Source organism: Geotrypetes seraphini, chromosome 5, assembly GCF_902459505.1.
Source record: "Geotrypetes seraphini chromosome 5, aGeoSer1.1, whole genome shotgun sequence".
In the NCBI taxonomy this organism is placed as follows: Eukaryota; Metazoa; Chordata; class Amphibia; order Gymnophiona; family Dermophiidae; genus Geotrypetes; species Geotrypetes seraphini.
Genome location: NC_047088.1, coordinates 37,410,830 through 37,432,507, shown reverse-complemented (window position 1 = coordinate 37,432,507; position 21,678 = coordinate 37,410,830). Strand labels below are relative to the sequence as shown.

General features: G+C 41.7%; 1 long non-coding RNA gene across 1 annotated transcript in view; it reads right to left on the bottom strand.

Annotated features, from left to right (window-relative positions):
• LOC117361583 overlaps positions 1 to 20,663 on the bottom strand; it is a 212,553-nt gene extending 191,890 nt beyond the window's left edge. Inside the window, exon 1 of the long non-coding RNA XR_004539696.1 lies at positions 19,425 to 20,663. This is a non-coding gene — a long non-coding RNA (uncharacterized LOC117361583). The remainder of the gene's footprint in view (positions 1 to 19,424) is intronic.
• Between the last annotated feature and the right edge of the window lie 1,015 nt (positions 20,664 to 21,678).

The following is a 21,678-nucleotide window of genomic DNA, read 5'->3' as shown; positions in this document are numbered from 1 at the left end:
CTAGAACGGTGACGGCGAAGCAGCAGCAGGGGCATTCTTTACAGTATGTGATACAAATAGCAAACACAAGCCATATCTTCTGCATACGTACGTGATATCCTTCTTATTTTCTGGACCATTAGTTTTAACATTAGAACAATGTTTCTCAAGATATTTCTATGCGTGTATGTTTTCATCCTTTTTTTTTTAAACCGTGCTTAGCTTTTAAGTGTCATGTGGCAAGCCCACAGAAATAATGTAAATACTGCATTTTTTTTTCATAGAGAAAACTACAGAATGGCAACAAAGTCATTATCTTCTAACAGGAATTTGTGACTACCGTATTTTCACATAGATAACGCGCACCCGTGTAAAACGCGCACACGGGTATAGCGCGCGAAAAACACAAATTTATGTACAGAAATTTTTATATACCGCGCACACCCGTATACCGCGCATGCTGCCCGACTCTCTTTTCGCCCGCCCCGACTCTCCTTTCCCCCTTGAAGTCCTGTCCCTACCCTGAAAGCCTGATGCCCCCCCCCGACATCCGATTCACCCCCCCGCAGGACCGCTCGCACCCCCACCCCGAAGGACCGCTCGCACTCCCACCCCGAAGGACCGCTCGCACTCCCACCCCGAAGGACCGCTCGCACCCCCACAGCCTCCCCCCTCCCCCATGGAGAAGCTGTCTACCTTGTTTCCGGATGCCAGCGAGCCCAGCTGTTTCCTCTGCCGGCGGTCCCGCCCCTTCTCTGAGCCCTGCTGCGCTGCTTTTTCTTCCGGCGGTCCCGCCCTTTCTCTGACATCAGAGAAAGGGCGGGACCGCCTGAAGAGGAAGCAGCGCAGCACAGGGCTCTGAGAAGGGGCAGGACCGCCGGCAGAGGAAGCAGCTGGGCTGGCATCCGGAAACAAGGTAGACAGCTTCTCCATGGGGGAGGGGGGGAGGCTGTGGGGGTGCGAGCGGTCCTTCGGGGTGGGAGTGCGAGCGCTCTTTCCGGGTGATGAATCGGGCGTCGGGGGAGGAAAACTATTTAAAAAAATTTTGTACAACGCACTCACGCGTATAATGCGCAAGGGTATGCACGGTTTGTAAAAACCACGTATAACGCGCGCGTTATATGCAAGAAAATACAGTAATCAATGAATACAGTATTAAAATGTATATCAAAGAAGAGATGCAAGGGAATGCATGTTTTCTTTTTCTCTAGTCTTTGTTATTAAGTGGAAAATGTCTAAAACAAATCAAAGCACTTTCACCAAAAGGAAAAAATTGAAGGTATATAATAAACAGAAACACAAGCAGAGACCAGTTTATACGGAGGAAAAAGCCTCAGACAGGGGCCCACCCACCTCCACAATGGTGGAATAACGGTGTTCAGGCGATCACTTCACTGGCATAAAACCTCCTTCTATAGTGGTCATAGCAATGTGTTTAAAAATTATTATTTTCACTTATACTTTTGCTTTCAGATTTGAATGGTAAGAGAAGATAATGACTTAACTTTCTCCTTAGGGATCGGGACACCAACGGTGGCCAGCGTTTCACTGTCAAGCTGCCTCAGGATGTAAACAAGTCCGATCTAACTTTGAAAAAGCCGGTCTATGTTGTAACTACATTTGTTATACTGAAACCGGCTACATACCTTTCATGTGGACGCTCGCTTACGTCTCAAATGATCCTAAGATGGCGGCACGATTGGCAAGTCAGATTAAATCATGTCGGTGTGATGACACTTTATTTACAGAAGATCCTACTTTTTTAGCTCAGTGGGCTGGTATATTAAACAAGTGTTCACTTGATTTAATGGTACTCATTATTGAGAAAACAAGAGTTACAACTGAAACTTTACAATTTGACTTGGACACCAAGTTAGGGGAACTCAAGAGCAGTTTAGATACTGACATATTTGACAAAGAATTGGCGGATATACAGAAGAAAATTGATTCTTTTAAATCAAATTTACAAAAAAATAAGATCAAGAAATTCAGGAGAGACGAAGATGATTACAGCAAAAAGATGGTTTACCCATGGTTAACCAATCCTTCAAAATCAAAACGCAGAGATTTTGACTCTTCAGATCCCTCAGAAGGAGGCTCAGCATCTAATTCAGAAGAGGATTTTTTAGATCGAGACAATTCTGCGAACTCAGGACGGAACAAAAATCAAGGCAAGCAGAGAGGGCGCACCACTACGCGCCCGGTAACTCGCGCGCAACGCAACAAATCAAAGAACACGTCCAGCAAGACCAGGAACAAGTAGTTTTCAACTTGTCTTCGTATGAACTAAGTTCAACTGAAATTTCCATTTTGTCCCGTGGACTTACTTTTGTACCTGTTCAATCGTTGCAGACATTTAAACTCAGATCTGATATTGAAAAATTCTTCAGAAAGCTTCATTTGAAAGAATATTTTGCTGAGCATTCTTTTGATTACACTGATGATTCTGTCATTCGGAAGCCATCTACTTGGTCTCCCCCTACATCACCTAGTCCCCATTTGACATTATATAAGGAATTGGTAACTAGAGATGTCAGAAAATTTATCCACAAAAAGAAAATGGTATTTCAACCATACAATCTTTCAAGAGAAGAATTTTTTGCTTTATCTAAGCTAAGAAACAACCATCAAATACGCATCTGCAGGGCAGATAAAGGTGGAGGAGTGGTAGTTCTTGATATGGAAAAATATAAAACAGAGGTGTTCCGGTTATTACATGTTACCACGGATTATTGTGAACTCGAGTCAGATCCTACTTTTCAACTAGCTCAGGAGATTCACGATTTAACTTCTTCAGCTTTGGAATCGGGTCAATTAACTAAAAAAGAATTTGAATACCTGAACAACCTAGATCCAAGAACTCCAACATTTTATATTCTTCCTAAGATCCATAAAGATTTACATAACCCTCCTGGACGCCCGATTGTCTCCAGTAGAGGCTCTCTTTTAGAGCCATTGTCTTCTTTTGTGGATACATTTCTACGCCCCATTGTTACAAAAGGTTTTTCCTATTTAAGGGACTCTTCACATTTTTTATCTAAACTATCCGAGATCACTGAAGTTTCCAGCATTTCTTTTTTTGTTACTTTTGACGTTAAATCACTATACACAATCATCCCTCAGGATGAAGTCATTGACATCATTAAGGAGTTTCTTCAAGAAAACATGCGACACAATAGGATTCCTATTGATTTGGTGATAGCCCTGTTATCTCTTGCCATGCGCAGAAATTACTTTCGTTTTTTGAACAGATTTTTTCAGCAGGTCTCAGGAGTAGCCATGGGGGCCACCATGGCCCCTTCAGTGGCTAATCTGTTCATGCAAAAATTTGAAGATTTATGGATTCAAAACAATCCATATTCCACCTTTATTTTTTTGTGGCTACGATTTATTGATGACATTTTTGTCATTTGGAAGGGCACAAAGGAGGAATTAGAAGGTTTTCATTCATGGTTAAACTCAAGACATCCCACGGTTGAATTTAGTCTGACATATCATCCACATCAAATTTCCTTTCTGGATGTTTTGGTCACCAGGGAAGACAACACTATCAGCACAACAGTATTTAGAAAGGCCACGGATAGAAATACATTTTTGGATTTTTCCAGCAATCATCCTGGTCCTTTAAAAAGGAGTTTGCCCACTTCTCAATTCTTCCGTTATCGCCGCTTGTGCTCTAATATGTATGACTACAAATCAAAAAGTAAACAACTGTATGGGAGATTGAAGAATAGGGGGTATCCCACACAAACATTGAGAAAAGCATACAAAAGAGCTAAATTCATGAATAGGGACTTATTGTTTGTTCCCAGAAATAAGGACAATGAAGACAATCTAGTGACATGTATTTTACAATACTCTCCAGGCATAAATAAAGTCACCAAAATACTTAGGCGACACTGGGAAATCATGTCACTACAATCTACCTTTACTGACACTCATTTCCGGATAGCTTTTACTAGGCAAAAAAACTTGAAAGAACTTTTAAGCCCGTCAGACTTAATGAGAAGCATCAGTCCTCAAGATACTCCAACAGGTCACCGTAAATGCGATAAATGTTCCATTTGTCCAATTACTTTGGAACTTAATGACAATTTTACACATCCTTGCACAGGACAAATTTTCAAGTTAAAACATCTTACTACCTGCACTTCTTCTTATGTTGTGTATGTGTTCATATGTCCATGTCCCAAATTGTACGTAGGACAAACCACACGTTCATTCAAAACCCGTGTCATTGAACACAAGAGTTGTCTTCGCAACAATAGGGTACAAGCTCCTATGGTGACACATTGTCTAGAATATAATCATACATTTTTTGAACTGCGCTGTTGCGTGATTGATCACATCGTGGACAATTCAACTTCCAGACTTCAACGTCTGTTACGAGCTGAGCAATTTTGGACAATTTTGGACAGTGAGGAACCTGTTGGACTTAACATCAGATCAGACTGGAATATTGCTCTATAAGAATTTTTGATTATTAATGACTCTCTATCAGCTGTCCACATATAGAAGTAGTAAAATAAGAAATGAAAACAAAGATATAAATTAAAAATTAAAAAGAAAAAGAAAAAGAAAAATCTTCAAAATAAAGAAACACAAAAAAGATCATAAAATTAAGATAAGAGAAAAATAGAGAAATAAAGAATAATAATAGATAGAAAAATATAGTTGATGATAAGAAAGAACCAATATAGTATTCTTCTGAATTCCTTATATCATTTTTCCTTAGAATGAACATAACTACGTTGTGTCATTCTTTTGTAATTATCTACCAGCTGGATAATGCCGGCTTGTCATTTCCGGTGTTGACGTAGGCACACGTCATCACACCGACATGATTTAATCTGACTTGCCAATCGTGCCGCCATCTTAGGATCATTTGAGACGTAAGCGAGCGTCCACATGAAAGGTATGTAGCCGGTTTCAGTATAACAAATGTAGTTACAACATAGACCGGCTTTTTCAAAGTTAGATCGGACTTGTTTACACCCTGAGGCAGCTTGACAGTGAAACGCTGGCCACCGTTGGTGTCCCGATCCCTAAGGAGAAAGTTAAGTCATTATCTTCTCTTACCATTCAAATCTGAAAGCAAAAGTATAAGTGAAAATAATAATTTTTAAACACATTGCTATGACCACTATAGAAGGAGGTTTTATGCCAGTGAAGTGATCGCCTGAACACCGTTATTCCACCATTGTGGAGGTGGGTGGGCCCCTGTCTGAGGCTTTTTCCTCCGTATAAACTGGTCTCTGCTTGTGTTTCTGTTTATTATATACCTTCAATTTTTTCCTTTTGGTGAAAGTGTTTTCTGTATTCATTGTGATATTCACCATATCCGAGTTTTTGTGCTAAAACAAATCAAAGAACATATATACTCGTAAGTAGCCATCAAGCAATACCCCTCTATAGGAAGGATTTATACTTGCAAAATGTTTGATGCAGTGCCAGCATTGCTCTCGTTTGGTACCTATATTTTGCCTGTTGGAGTACAGTGGAATATTTTGGTGATAAAAATGTGGTGTAAATTTGGTTTTGTGGCAAAATCAAAATAAATCTGATAACCTGAAACTTTTTTTTTTGATTTGAACAAAATTTAAACACAAAAGATAAGTGTTTTCCTTCTTTTAGCACCTTATTGCACTTTATATTTATTTAAATTAACATTATAAAAATATTTAAAAAATATCCACAGCACAGGTCACTTTACCTAGACCAATGATGAATTTACCACCTCAGTAAGGGCATGAAAAGTCATCTAAGTAATGCCCTGGGTAATTTGAGGTCTGGTAATCAAATACAAACTTGATATGAATTTGTTCTCCAGTTCATATTAAATTCTAGATATGCCATATGAACAAGGGACATTTTTAAAACCTTTTGCAATTTTTTCTTGTTTTCTTTTTACTTTATTTGATTTGTGTTAATAAACATAGCGCTGATTGAGGGGGAGGGGAACCCACAGAATGAAATAAAATTATTGTGTTTTTATAGTCACCACCGCATTAAGTTAAAAACTAGCTTACACCTTTAGTCGGTTTCTGATGTTCCACAGGACTTGCTCCTTCCCAGTGAACTTTAAGGCATGAATCATTGATATTTATTTATTTAAACTATTTATAGCCTACATTAGCCCACAGTTCTAAACAGGGTACAAATCATTAATACATACATAAGACAAGAAGTTAAAATTTGCTTTGTTAATGATTATAGAAGTTTAGTGGGAGGCCTTGTAAATGTTTAAGCAGTTAGGGGCCCTTTTAGCACACGCTAAAGGATTAATGCTTGCTAAATCATAGGGCGCCCATAGAATATAATGCATGCCTTAGCATTTAGAGCACGCTAAGGGCTCCTTTTACTAAGGTGCGCTAGCGTTTTGAGCGCACGCAGGAAATTACCGCACGCTACGCTTCTAGAACTAACGCCAGCTCAATGCGGCAATGTAGCACACGCTATTCTGCGCGTTAAAGCCCTAGCGCACCTTAATAAAAGGATCCATTAATTCTTTAAAAATGTGTACTTAGTGATAGCGTTTCTCAATACAAGATAGATTTTTATGTTTAACTGAGACCTGTTTAATTAAACGTTTAGTTAATTGGTGACCAATGGACTTTCCTACCTCATGCAACTCAAGCCCCAACCAATCAGATTTGAGGACCTACTATATAAAGACAAACTGTTGATCTCACAGCATACCTCAAAGAAAGTCACAGCATGATGGCTGAAACATCCGCTGATTGTGGCAGGGGTATTTTCCCTCTGATCAACAAAGCCAGCAGGTCTCCCTGAAGTCACAGCTGATCGGGGATTCCCTTGCCAAGATCAGCTAATGGCAAGAGATCCTTCGATCGGGCAAGCACGATTCTCTAACCAGCATCGATGACATGAACGCTGTTTACAGAATCGGGGGTAAGACATCTGTTTTTAAAGACAGACACGATTCTGTATACTGTAGGATGCCGGTGTGTGATTCTCTGCTGCTTCTTAGGCGGCTGCTAAGACAGGCGTTCTATACAGAATCAGCCTGTTATTGAAATACAGTATCCACTGTTTCGGCAAGGTGTATGTCTTGATCAGGTCACACGTGTGCTACCTCCCTCAATCAACTTTGTTTCATTATTCCATTCTCTTGGGTCAACAAGGACTTCCCCACAATGTTCTGTGAAATAAGAACCTTTCCTTTTATGATGTTATCTGCAGAGTAAGAATTCTATAATGAGATATTCTTCTCTATAGGTGACCATGGATATGTTCCTCATACAGAAGGAAATACAATCATGCTCACTAAAGAGCCAAGTTGTCAGAATGTACTCCACATTTGGAGTTTATGTTTAAATATATTTATTGATTTTCAAATCATATAATCAAGAATACCTTGTACAGAAAGCAAATTAGCAATTCTAAATAAAGCAAGAAACATTCCAATAACATTAAATCATATATTAACTAAAATGCTCAAGTCCTCTAAATTGGATCCAAGATTTCTTATAAAATAAAGCCAAAATTAAAGAATTGAACTTAATGTACACTCTTTCATAAAGTTAGCTGGAAGGCTGATTGCTGGGATTAACCTATAGTCATAGGGCTTATGATTTTTCTACCTCCAATCGGGAGAGCGCTAAAAAAGAAGTCAACTGATTAGGCTCAAAGAAAACATATTTAACTGATCGGTGATGGACTATACATTTACAAGGGTGTCGCAAATAAAAAGTAGCACCCAAAGATATAACACCTGGCTTCAACAAAAGAAATTCACGACGACGCCTTTGCGTCTCTCGTGATAAATCAGGAAATACCTGGACTTTACAACCCATAAATTCTTTCTGTCTATTTTTAAAGAACAGTTTTAACAACCATGCTTTATCAATAGAGAGAGCTACTGTTATAATCAAAGTACTCGGTTCTACAACCTCTTTATCTGATTTTTCCAATAACTCTGATACATCCAATAGTCCTTGATCCGACGGCTTTTTTGGTAATTTAGTCTTATTAGGTAGATAATAGACTCGTGATAAAGGAGGTAATGAATCTTCTGAGGCCCCCAAAACTTCAAGAAAATATCTTTTAAACATTTCTCTAGGAGATGTCAGTGGAAACTTAGGAAAATTAATGATTCTTAAGTTATTGTATCTAGAGTTATTTTCTAAGTTCTCCATTTTTCTTCTAAGATTGATATTGTCTTTCATTAAAGCTTCCTGTAATTGTTTGGATGATTTAATGTCCTGTTCAAGCTTTTGAACCGAGAAATTAGAGGCAGTCATATCCTTTTTCAAATCTTTAAGTTCAGTAGAATGTTGAGATAATTTCCCCTCAATTAACTGAAGTTTGGGACTTATGGTCTTCACTAGTCCGGCCATAAGATCCCATAGTGAGTCCAGAGTTACTTCTGAGGGTTTTTCCAAAGAAAATACAGGTAAAGAAATGTCATAGTGCTCACCGTCCAGTTGAATAAGTTTACGCTGTCCCTGAAGGTTAACTCGCCTCTCAGATGATTCCCCCTCAGCTTCTTCAAAGGAGCTCATATCCATAGGAGCTCCTGTCAGCAGGCTCTGTGATGGACTACTTGGCTCAGGGGAAGACAAGACCCCGACCTCCGGGGTTTCCTTACCCCTTGGAGAGCTGCTTAGCTGAGGTTGCGGGGGCGGCGCCCTAACGTCGGGGCTCAACGATGTCTCCAATCCCGGAGGAATCTCCACGGCCTCACTGACGCCGCTACTCCTCTGCGGGCCTCCCTCCGACGCCGAAAAAATACCCTGCATCCGCCTGATGAGTTCCCCGATGTCTCCAGCCGCGGGGGTGGCCGTGGGCCGCGAGGCACCAGCGGTGCTACGGCCCCTCCGTTTAGGCATCGGGTGAGTAAAAGAGCCACTTGCTGATAATTGAAAATTGTTTAAGAAAAATCTTCAGAGCGGCGTCTCAGCGCGTCCAGCCAGACGCCATCTTGGATCCTTCCCACATTTGGAGTTTAAAAGACATGCTTCAAATGACTGGATAAAAATTGGAGGGCTATTACTATATAATCCTGAGAAAGTATGTCAGATATTCAATGCATTCTGCATGCTACATCATAGCAACATGACACAGAAGCCCAAATTCTACTGGGCTTGATGGACCATTGGTCTGACCCAGTAAGGCTATTCTTATGTACCATAAGTTAGACGACAATAGGCACCCTACTCTAACTTGTTTTAATTAGTGATAAAAAAAAAGGTGTGGTAATTAACTGCATCATTTAAAACCAATTTAAATATAATTTAAAGAAAATGTAGGTGCTTGCTAGTGCCTACGAATGACGGTGTCCAACTCCTGTCCATAGAAGCGCCTACATTTAAAGTAGGCATGGTGTACTCCAAAAGTAGGACGCAATTCTTGTCAAAAGTAGGCACTGGAAATGTAGGCCTGTAAAACCATGACCTACATTTCCAGTGCCAACGTTTGATGTGCCCTTGATTCTCTAAACAGCACCATCGCAAGATTGACACACGATGAGTGCCGCTTTTCTAAGCGATCTTTCAAAATACAGTGGTGCCTCACACAACGAACTTAATTGGTTCCAGGAGCAAGTTTGTTATGTGAAACGTTCGTTATGTGAAACGCGTTTTCCCATAGGAATACATGTAAAAAAAAATAATTCGTTCTGCAGCATAAAATATGCTAAGATGACATAAAAAAGATAAATTTTTTGTTATTATTTTTATTTAGATACATCTAAAAACATACATCTCCCTGTCCTTTTACTTCCACTATCTTCCTATCCCATCTCTATTCCCTTTTGTCCCTCTCCCCATGATCAATCATCTCACCACCTCTCTCTGCCCTCACCCTCAGGGTTCAAGATTGCTTCCACTCTTTTTCCTGTTGTTCTCTCTGCCTGTCACCCTATGATTTAGCATCCCTTCTGCCCTTGTCCAATATTTCCCCTTCTCTCCCTCCCTCTCATCCCCTGCTCCAACATGTGCTTTCAGCGGCCTTCTCCCCCCTTAAGCGTCTTTTCTTCTCCACTCCACCTTTCCTCCCTCCCTGCCTCCACCTTTGTGGCGCTTTTGCACCCGACCGACAACAGAACAGGCCCGGTCGGACAAATCTCCCTGTCCTGTAGCCGCGAATCTAAATTACCTTCTTACAGCAGCTGGATTATTGAAGCTGCTGTAAGAGGTAATTTAGATTCGCAGCTACAGGGCAGGGAGGTTTGTCGGCCGGGCCTGTTGTCGGTCGATCGGGGGACCTGACCAGCTGTGCACATTCTTCGGGGCGGACCGCCCCCTCCCCCCTCTTTCGTTCGCCATTGCCTTCTTCCTACCTGCCCTGCCGCAGCCGCACACAGCCGACCGGAAGTCTTCCTGATGTCAGCGCTGACGTCGGAGGAAGGGAGGGCTTTGCTTAAGCCCTCCCTCCGATGTCAGCGCTGACATCGGGAAGATTTCCGTTCGGCTGTGTGCTGCGACAGGGCAGGTAAGGAGAAGGAGACTACCGTCGACCAACCCCGCTGCGATCCAACCCCGCAGGAACCCCGGAAGGATGCAGCTCGGGCGACTTCGTTGTGTGAAACGAAGTACTTATACGGATCACGACATAAAGTTCGTTGTGCGCAGCGTCCGCTGTGCGAGGCGGCCGTTATGCGAGGCACCACTGTATATCTTATTTATCTATATCATGCCACTTTTAGTTGAAAATTTATTTAAACTACACATGGGGAGTCTCAGATTACCACCAGCCTGATGCAGTGCCAGGTGGGATCACTCTTCATTGGCTCACTCAAACGTGTTCTTATTTTAAAAAAAAAAAAAAAAATTATCTTTTATATCTCCTTTGTAATGTAGCTGGTAAGGTTTGGATGTGATTGTGTTAGATGTAGTGGTGAGTTTTTTCTGAGTTAATTATATGTATTGTTCTCTTAATTTGTAGCACTGGCACTTTCCCTGTCCTGAAGAGGATCCGAAACGCGTTGGTGGGGTGCAGTGTAACAACGACATGAACTAAGCTAAGCTAAATTGCTTAATCTGGATATGGTTATGGACTGTTAATGAAGTAGAGAATAACAATGACAAATAATGAATAATATGAAAAAAATGAATGAATGGAAATGAAATAATGTTCAGGAAGATATTTTCCTCTATTTAATTAAATTATTGATTGAAGATTAGACTACCAGTGAGAAATATAAGAACAAAGGAGATATAAAAGATTAAAAAATAAATTAATAAATTTAATAAGAACACTTTTGGGTGAGCCGGCGAAGAGTGATCCCACCTGGCACTGCATCAAGCTGGTGGTAATCTGAGACTCCCCACGTGTAGTTTAAATAAATTTTCAACTAAAAGTGGCATGATATAGATAAATAAGATCTATTTTGAAAGATTTCTTCATATTTTTGAGTGCCCAAGTTTTGTGTGCTTTTTTTTTTTTTTTAATTCTTTATTCATTTTCAAACTTACAATAAGTGTGACATATGTTCAAACAAATTAACAATAAATACATCACTTAATAATCATCATTGGTACAAAACATAAACTCTTATCACCCCCCTTCCCACCCTTTCCTACCATATAATCAAATATCTTATAGAATATGCTTTTCTAAGCAGCCATCACTAACAGTGCTATTTAGGGTGTACCCTGGGCCTGAGAGGGATATTCCAAAAGATTCCACCACTGAAGATCTAATAAGGCCGGCCAGCCTTCCTAAACACCCCCAACTGTTGCTTTCTCACTAAGTCCACACATATTTAAAGTGCAAAGATTATGAGAACTGTGCTGCCTTCCTCAGAGACACGATGCCATCCGGAAATTGATACTACTAATGTTAGGGCCTCTTTTACAAAGGCGCGCTAAGCGTTTTCGTGCAAATTTAGCATGCATTGAATCAATGCATGCACTAACTGCTAACACGTCCATAGGATAACATGCACACGCTAGTGTTTAGCGCGTGATAATATATAGCGCACCTTTGTAAAAGGGGGAGAAATAAATATGGCCTTTTTCAAATGCTGCTACCTAAAAGGTAGTAACTGATGCGGCCATCACACCCAAAAAATACATATTTTTCAATACTTCATAGAAATCCTAGATGGAATGGGACATGCTGGTAATAATCTGTTTAATAATACAATTGCACCTTCTTGAGATATGTTTGTGTGGAAGAAACTATATCAAATGTGACCAGTCATGCTGAATATAGAATATCATTGCATTCTGACAAAATTCTTAATGTATAAGTGGTGTATTGAATATACAATAAGAATGAACCTCTGCCACCAAAGGCTTAGAGAAAATGTCATTGAATTTTGATAAGTCAAAACATAAACCCCCTGGACAATACAGTGCAGCTGCCAGGATGCTCCTTCACGCTTTTGTGAATTTTAGGAACCATGCATATAACAGGTATCTTTGAATGAGCGGGGAAGTTAGGGCTTCCTAGAGATAAGTCAATAAAATGTTTTGACCGATGCAGATGTGAACAAGGAAAGCATAGTGCTATGTCAGATTTAATCCTTGGCACATTATCATTGAAGACTTTTGTATTTGAAAATTTTGTTGGTAGAAGTTTAAATAATTATATGGTGAAGACCTTGATATGTATCATTTTCAATGATATCTCCTGTCAGTTAAATTGCACTGGCCAGTGAAAACACTAATGTTTAGTGGCAATTAAGTGATAGCGCTGTTGGATATTAGCAATGACTAATACAGCAAAATCTGCTTACTGCCGGAGTGGATGAGCACCGCAGATGCTCAGTGTCGGTACCCAAACAGCTACTTGGGCATTTTAAAGACCACATACAGTATAATGCAGTTCTAACTATGGTCAATTACCTAGCTGGATATAGCTCTCAATATTGATTATATCCAGATAAAATCTGGGTTCTTCTGAACACCAGGATATTTAGGGGGAATTCATCAAGCAGTGCTAGGGCTTACCATACCTTTAATACACGTTTAGAAAATTAGCGTGTATGAATTCTAAAGCACATTTTATACCTATGAGGCCTGATTCTATAAGTGATGCCTAGATTGGGGATGTCTAACCGAGTTCTGTGTAGAACTCAAACTTGATTAATTGGCTTGGTAATTGACCACACCATTAAAAGCTCATTTAAAAAAAATAAAAAAAATAATTAATGATGAGTTCCATGCTAAAATCGAAGCAGCACTTAGGGCTCCTTTTACTAAGGTGCGCTAGCGTTTTTAGCGCATGTAGAATTTTAGTGCGCGCTAAACCCGCACTATGCTTCTAGAACTAATGCCAGCTCAAAGCTGGCATTAAGGTCTAGCACGTACGGCAATTCAGCGCAAGCTATTCTGCGCATTAAAGCCTTAACGCGCCTTTGTAAAAGGAGTTCTTAGTGGCGCCTAATGACACCTACCTGAAAAATGTGCATGGTTAGGGGTGGAGAATAGGTGTGGTATAACTTAGGCATTGCTAGGTGCCTGTATTAGGCATCGGTAAACTAGGCCAGGAAAACCGTGGCCTAATATACTAATGCCTAGGAATTAGGAGGCCTAGCAATGCCTAAGATGAGTTAGGCACCGCTAGGCACAATTCTATAAACGATGCCTCACGGTTGATTGACAACTGTGCCGACTGAAGCCAAGGAGTTAGGCACCATTTATAAAATTGGGCCCATGGACTTGTAGCACTTAACGTGTGCTAATTTCCTTAACGCACGTTAAGATTTGTTAAATCATGCTGCTTGGTGAACTTTCACCTTAATGTCACTTCTTGGATAGGTACCGGCACTGAATATCCAAGCCTAATGCTACCCACAGTGGTCAGTGCTGTTGAAAATGCTGACTGCCATGAGCTGAATATTGGCTGGGTTGTGCATAGGCTATTAAGACTTATTTTAGGGCTCCTTTTACAAAACCGCGGTAGAGGATTCTCTGAGTGTTGGAGCATTTACGGTCGCCAGCCCACAGTAGAAACCTCTACCGCGGCTTTGTAAAATCCTGCTTTAGTGTGCCCACTAAAAATGTTCAGCAGCATCTTAAATAATAAAATGCTAGCCGCGCATGCGCACTCGCGTCGCGTGTTCCCTGATCCCTTTTCTGTCGGGATGTGCCAACGAGAGTGCGCATGCGCGCTTAATACGTCACCAGGATCGACTCCACAAGCCGGGACCGCAGCCAGCTGATCGCCTCCAGAAGCCCGCTCCGCTCCTCCAACAGCAGAAGGCTCCGAGCCTGACTTGCCGAACGAGCTGGTCTTCTGCTGGCTGCTGCTGCTCATGCTGAGGAGCGCGGTGTACAGGCGCTGAATGGCGGCGGCTCCGGGGCTTCTCCTCCCGCACAGGCCTCTACCCTCTCTGCCAAAGACGCTCCAAGCACAGCGCTGTGTGTGAAACCGACCAAACTCCCACCTGACCAGTCGCGCGAGGCTGCGGCAGCATTCCTCCCATGAGGCTGCAGGCCGCGGCGGCTGTCGGCCACGGAAGCTGCAAGATAAACCCTCCACCACTCCTCATAATACTGCAGGGAGGAGAGAGGCCTTCCGATCAATTCATTCTGCACACTTAGGGGAGAAGTTGGAAGAGGAAGATGTGTCAGGCAGTAAGCGGAGGAAACGGTTGAAGAGTAACTGCCTAGCATCAGGTGACTCTTTAGGGGGCTGGCAAAAGAAACGCAGGAGGTGGAGGAAAGATCTTACAACCCAGGCTTCTCCCATAGAAACAGCCAGGCACAACCTGGCAGTAGTGCTCCAGGACCTTGCAGGCCAAGAACCCGAAGAGGAAAAAGTGGAGATAGCAGTGGGAAATGCTGGTTGGATTACATTAGTTACTGTATCTCAGAGAGGGGATGGGGAGGGTGCTGGACAGGGGAAGAGATTAGGGGGAAGAAAATGGAAGGGAGGCTTACTGCTGGACAGGGGGGCAGGAAAGAGGTGCTGCTGGACAGGGGGAGATAAGAAAAAGGGAGAAGGGCTGCTGCTGGATAAGGGGAGCAGTGAGGGGGTGTTGGTGGACACAGGGAAGGTAAAAGGAAGGGAGTATGGGTGGACAGCTGAGGAAAAAGAAAGACACAAATACAGAAAGCGGCTAAGGAGATAAAGAAATAAACACAGACACACACACATATTCTAGCACCCGTTAATGTAACGGGCTATAAGACTAGTATACAAAATATTTTGTCTGTTCGATTGGTCCCTTAATTGTCAACATAAAAGACATTATTATCTGATTGTAAAACCTGATGAACTATATAATGCACAAATTCCATGTAGATGTGGTGTGTTCATATTCCAAACTAGTTCAACAATATTAGGAAAATAAATTTAAAAAATAACCTTGTGCATTTTCTCTAATGAATTTCCTTTCTGCTATGGAATTGCATGAAAAACTAACAGCGAGGTTCACGTCTGTTACAGTTTGTGCATCTGCATCTTTTTTTTTTTTCCTAACATGATTCTCACGTTCCATTTTAATGCGTTTCTGCTACAGTTAATTCTATTTATCAGCTGGCAAAATGCATGAAGGATTCTTCATTTGCAGTGGATCTACTTACAAATAGCCTGGTAAACTTGATTTTAATGTTGGGTTTTCAATCTGATACACACGAGATGAACGGTAACTGAGTTTTTCTGATCACATTATTTATAGAGATGCAATTAAATAAGTATGTAAAGAAAAAGCTTTGGTATTCTAGTATGAAAATGTGCTTTTAGTCATGCCTTTTAAAGGAAAGTTAATTTCATGAAGGTACAGAATATAGTGATATTGTTTCAATCTCACATGAGTGGCAATTTGGAAAAAAAAACCAACCTGTGACTAGTTCTCAGGTATCTGTGGATAAACAAGACAGTTTCTAAAGGAAAACTCCTAAAGAAGTTTTGCAGCAGTATTCAGATTGTGACACGCAGGGAGTTGTTTATCTTATTTCATGCCCGTGAAAACTGTTGTACATTGGTCACACCACTAGAAGCATCAAGATACGCATCACTGAACATCTGAGCAAAATTAGAAGGGGGGATGTTAATGCCCCCCTAGTACAACACTGGTTAGCTTCCTCACATCAACTACAGGATTTACAGTTTACAGTACTTGAGGTGGCCCATTGTAATAGAGGGGGAAACCATCAGGCTTGGCTTTGGAAGCATGAACAACGATGGATTTATCATTGGCAAACAGTGACTCCCCTGGGTTTGAACAAGGAAGTGGAGTGGTGGGCGTTCCTCCACTAGGTGATTGACATTTCTTCCTGTATAAATATCGGGCGCTCAGCTGAGCGCTTACGTCACAGGAAACGGAGAATTCATTGATTTACAACAGGTACCCAGCTGCTAGCGTTGAGAGCTTAGTAAACGGTTCTTAACAGTGAATAACGATTCTGCATTAAATATTTTGACACATTTATCTGCATTGTGCTTTTAGGACAAGTTTTTGAATACAAACCTGAAAGCTGCGGGTTCTCTGAGGAAGCCAGGGCGGCGAAACGCGTCAGGACCCAGCAATCACCTACGCTTTCAGTATTCTTCAGCTAAGTCCTTTTTTTGAATACTTGCATACTTTGAAGCTGATACATATTGAAGTTTATACAAAGATTGGACATTCATTCAGTATTTCTAAAGACTTTGAGCATATTATGAGTTCACACTGTGAGCACTTTAAAACATCTTTTCCATACGGTGCAATGATAGATACCTTAAGAGTTTTCACAGGGGTTTGGTCCCCATATTGAACTCTTTATTTCCATCTTGGAATCTGAGCACCACCTAATGTTAAAAGATTTTTGAAGTAGCTAGTGGGTTCCTTTACTAGTTTGCTTGTTGATACGGTTCATTTAGGAACTCTTTTGCTTTTTGAATTTACCCAGTTGTTTATATTGGGCCTAGTTTTAGGTGTCAGGAACATATATAAATTATGGTATTTTAGCCGTTTATATAAGCATAGGCAGCGGAACACTTTTACGTTTAGGGGAGGGTCCAAAGCAGGATCCAGTGGCACAACCTCTCTATGCAGCTGTCAACTTCCCCACCTACCTTCCCTGGTCACTGCAATTTTAAATCTTCCGGCAGCCGCCATGCAGCGTCAATGAGAAGGTCTGCCCCATAAGTCTTCACTCTGCAGTGACACTGCGCTGTGGCTGTCGGAAGATTTAAAATGACAGTAGCCGGGAGGAGGTGGGTGGGGGAGTATAACAATAACAGACCCTGACCGCCAATTTTTTTGGGGGGGCCGTGGCCCCTTGGCATCCCCCATTCTAACGCCTATATATGTAGGTAAATGGCCACTTATGCATGGAAATAATTTCTTACATTTCAACTCGCTGCAAAGTAATTTAGATATGTATTAGCAAATTGCCCTCAAGCGTATACCCACTGACAGTTAAGTATGTACCATCAAAACATGGTGAGCACTTTGCAGTGAGTTGAAATGTAAGAAATAATTTACATGCATAAGTGGCATATATATAAGTACTATATAAATTATGCATGTTCTGCTTAACCTCTAGACATGGACACTACACCAGTAATTATTGCACCACTTGGCACTAGGATTCTATAGCAAAAAGTAACTGCCTTTGGCTAAGGATAAAGTGGATAATGGAGTTCCTGTGATACAGACATTTGGTTGGCTGAGATGGCTTCGGTGAGGATTGGTGCTTTCTGGCTTATGTTTCATTCATAGGTGATCAGTTAGGTCAGGGTTCATCTGAGGCTGGGACTTTAATGTTATTTCCTGCACCCCCATCAACATGGCACCTGGGGCAGATCCCCCCCTCCTTACTATGCCACTGTCACTGCTCAGAAGGGAGCAGCCGAATCCAGGCAATGCATTTGGGCTTGGCAGCACCTGGAGTTCAACTGCAGTAGCCTGGAATCGGGAGAATGCAGTGGCATTAGCGGTTGCCTCTTCCAAACCCAGAGCTCCTTGCCCTCGCAACTTATGTATTTATTCATTTGAGTTGGAATGATCTTTGTTATATGAAAGGTATTGATTTAGTTTCATCAGATAAACTGTGAATCTTCTTCACTTTGGTAAAACAGTTTTTCAAAAGATCAATTATTACTGCATTTTCCCACTGCTAAGAGACTAAAATATAAAGAGTCTTTTCATTAACTTTTCATTCCAAACAGCTAGGGAATGGAACAATTTGCCTTTAGAATAGAGGCAAACACATAATTATATATTTTGTTGTAAAATGTTGAAGTATCATCATTAAAAAAATATATATTGCATGAATTCTTAGTGCTGTTTAGACTTTTAGCTTAGTGCATGCCAATGGAATTAGCACTCACTTAGAAGTCCATAGGCATAAATGGGCTTCTTAGCATTTAGGGATAGATTCTGTATAGTGTGACCATAGCTAAGCATGCAAACAGTGGCGTTGTAAGGGGCAGGGGCCAGAGGCAAACCTCCCTGAACGCCCTCTTGGTGGGGGAACCGGCACCTCTGCTCTTCTCTGCCCTCCACTCCTTCCCACTCCTCTCCTGCAAGGTGTGCATCTTCACTTACTCCCTCCCCCCCCCCCACCAACCACAGTACCTCACCCCCCCTTGCTACACCACTCCTCAGGAACTGTTTCCATGTATAAATCATCATCATATATAGGGTTTTACATGTAAAAAAAGGGTCATCATTTGCTATACTGCCTTTCTCTGGGTACAATTAAAGTAGCTTACATATACAGAGAAAGTACCTGCATATAATTCGAGTCTTTCTGTTTTTAGCCTTGAAAGTGCAGAGCAGCATTTTAGAAAGGACTTCCAACTCAGAATATGCAGGTCCAAGCATGTCACAAATAAACATCCGTCTTACATGTATTTTAGAACAGGATAAAACACAGCAATCAGGCTTCTAAAGAACCTTTACGCCCATGACCTGGTCTCCCGGGCTCTGTCATCAGCCCACTGGCTACCCATAGCCAAACACTGCATCTTTGAGGGCTTGATGCTAGCGTACAAATCCCTGCACAACATGGCACCAGCCGACATGGCAACCAAACTTCCCCGCTCCCAAGAAGAAACATGCCTCCAAACACCCCCGGTTGTGCCCTCCAATTGCAGACTACAAGAAGTCAATCCCACTCACATTTCTTACCAAACTACTGGAACCAAATACCTCCCCCCCCCCAGATAAAATCTATTGAAGGGCTCCTGAACTTTAGAAAAGCAATACCTCTCACTTAATCACTTGCCTGCTAGGACAAACTTTGTAATGTAAGCTTGACAAATCGTAACTCGCTGACTGTATGTTGTATTTTAACCACGACAAATAGTAAACCATTTGACTGTATATTATGTATGTTAACCTGTAACCCGTACTGAGCTAGTTATTTTAATGTCTCTGGAGAGATCACAATTTAAAAAATATAACAAAAGAAAATAAAGGGTTGAAATGGGATGTGAACCTTGATCCCTTAATTCTCAGTCTACTGCATTATCCATTATGCCAAATATGCATGCTGTTTCTTTGTTTTTTTTTTTAAAAAAAAGAATATCCATATTACCTGAATCTGTCATAGATCCTGGCTTCCTGATCCCTTGCCGGTTTCACATTTGAGGGAGAGGAGGCGGGGCAGCAACCAATGAGAGAGTAAGGAAGTGTCGTGCTTTAATCGTTCCAGTGGACAGCTGCTCAATCAGAGAACCTTTCTGTAACCTCCGTCTTTTTAGACATGGACATCTCTTCCCATTCTTTGATCAGAGTTGGACATCCTTCCGTAGTTTTACTGAAAACTCATCCAGACCATAATCCCTTGCCATATGGACCTACTGCAGTTTTAGATATTGTGGGACAGGATCCTGGCTAGGCCTAGTTGTCCCTCTGAATCCCAGTCCCAGAGTTTGAATAAAGGTGGTGGAACACAGCATTCAGTGCCTCCCAAGAATTGCACACTGAGATTTCCCTGGTTGAATAAGGCAAAACACTTGAATGGTAAACAAACTTCAAACACAATTGCAGAAATGGCACGAGCAAAAGAAAAGGCTTCTATGAATTCAGTTCATTCTTAACAGGAAACAAACAAGTTCCACCTTAGCACAAGCCGTGCTTTAGACTCAGTCCAGTCCACAAACAAAAGTCCAAAACTTTCCCTTCTGGCCTCACTTTTGGGCCCATCAAAACAGTGCATTAGCCAAACACTTCTCCTTTGAAAAAAACACTCTCACTGGCTCTGGCTGTGGCCCTTTTGGGTAGAGCCGAATCCCCAACAGGCTGGGAGGAGATAGGCCTGTACACCATAGATGTTGCCGCCCTCCCAAAAGACAAGCTCAGGTTTTACTTCTTCACCCCCAAGTACACCTCAGAGCAGTGCACAAGCTGTTCCAAAAATAAAACACAAAAACTCAAAACTTTCAGCTACTGGTTTTTATAGTTCTTGGGGTGACTGGAACCCCGCAATGTCCCCAGCATAATCCTCTGGCAGGCTTTAAAACAAAAGGCCAAAATGCAAAACTCCAGTGAGGAAAAAAACTGCTTGGCTTAACAGCCTACTCACAGTCCATTAGCTGTTCTTCCCAGTCAGGCAAAACATAGTCCTCTTGGCACTGCATATCATAGTCCTCAGGCTGGGCTTCTGAGACTGGTTTGATATGGCTGGCTTCCAGTTCCTCTATCTCCCAGTCCTCAGAGAAACTGCCTTGTGCTGGCCCTGGATCAGCTGGAAGGACTGGGGTCCTTCCCAGCTTACGTTCAACTGTTTGTTCCAGCTGTTCTCCCCTCTCTCTGACGAGGAAAGCTCGGTAAATGGGAGCCTTGGCAAACAGCCATGCTCCCTCCTAACAGGGATAGACAAACTCTTAAAGGGCCCTGCATTCTCAATATCAGTCTGAGCTCTGGACACTCTTAAAGGGACAGGCTCCTTTCTAAAGTTGTGCACAGGATTTCTACACTGTTCAGGATGTTTCCTATACCTGGTAACAGGATTTTTAATCGGGCTTACAGGGACTTTCTCCCTGTTTCTAGTAGTGCTAGCCAGATTCCTGTCACAATATCCATATCCTGGCTTTATATAATTCCGATTTGCATGTCCACACAATAAAGATGTCTAGATGCCAGCTTCCAGACTTCTAAAGCTATTCTAAAAGGTATTTCCCATGCAGGCAAACTTGGGTCATCCCTCCCCTTTAGAATCACTGAGATCTGGAATAACCTCACCTCCCCACTCCGAACCTCAAGCTCCCTCCAACTCTTCCGCAAACACCTAAAAACCTGGCTATTCACAAAACTGTAACACTTCCCCCCTCTTAGGCCTCTCACCTTCCCCTTTACACCTAACTCTTTAATCTCTCCACTGTAGTTCCTCTCTCATCCTTCTTCCTGTAAACCGTGCCGAGCTCCGCATTCGTGGAGATGGTGCGGTATATAAACCCAAGGTTTAGTTTAGTTTAGTAAAGCAAGAATAGTGCTTCTAAAATAACCCCATAATGTGTGTACCTTGAAAACCTTCCCCATAGCAGTGGCATATCATGAGACTCCAGTGCCCAAGGGCTAATGTTTACATTTGTACTTCCCCTCCCAAATATATCACATCACAGTGGTTTTTCTTTTTTTATTTCAGACTTCTAGTTCCTCTTTCAGTGTACTTACTCATGAAGGCACCAGGAACTATGGCTCTCACTGTTTAACCTCCCTTCCCCATTGGTATCCCACTAGTGCATAGCCATTTGCACTAGGGATGGATAGTTATTTAAATCAAGTATCATTTGTGCTTAAAACTCTGCATTATGGGGCTGATTCTGTATAGATGCCGGTCTCGGTAG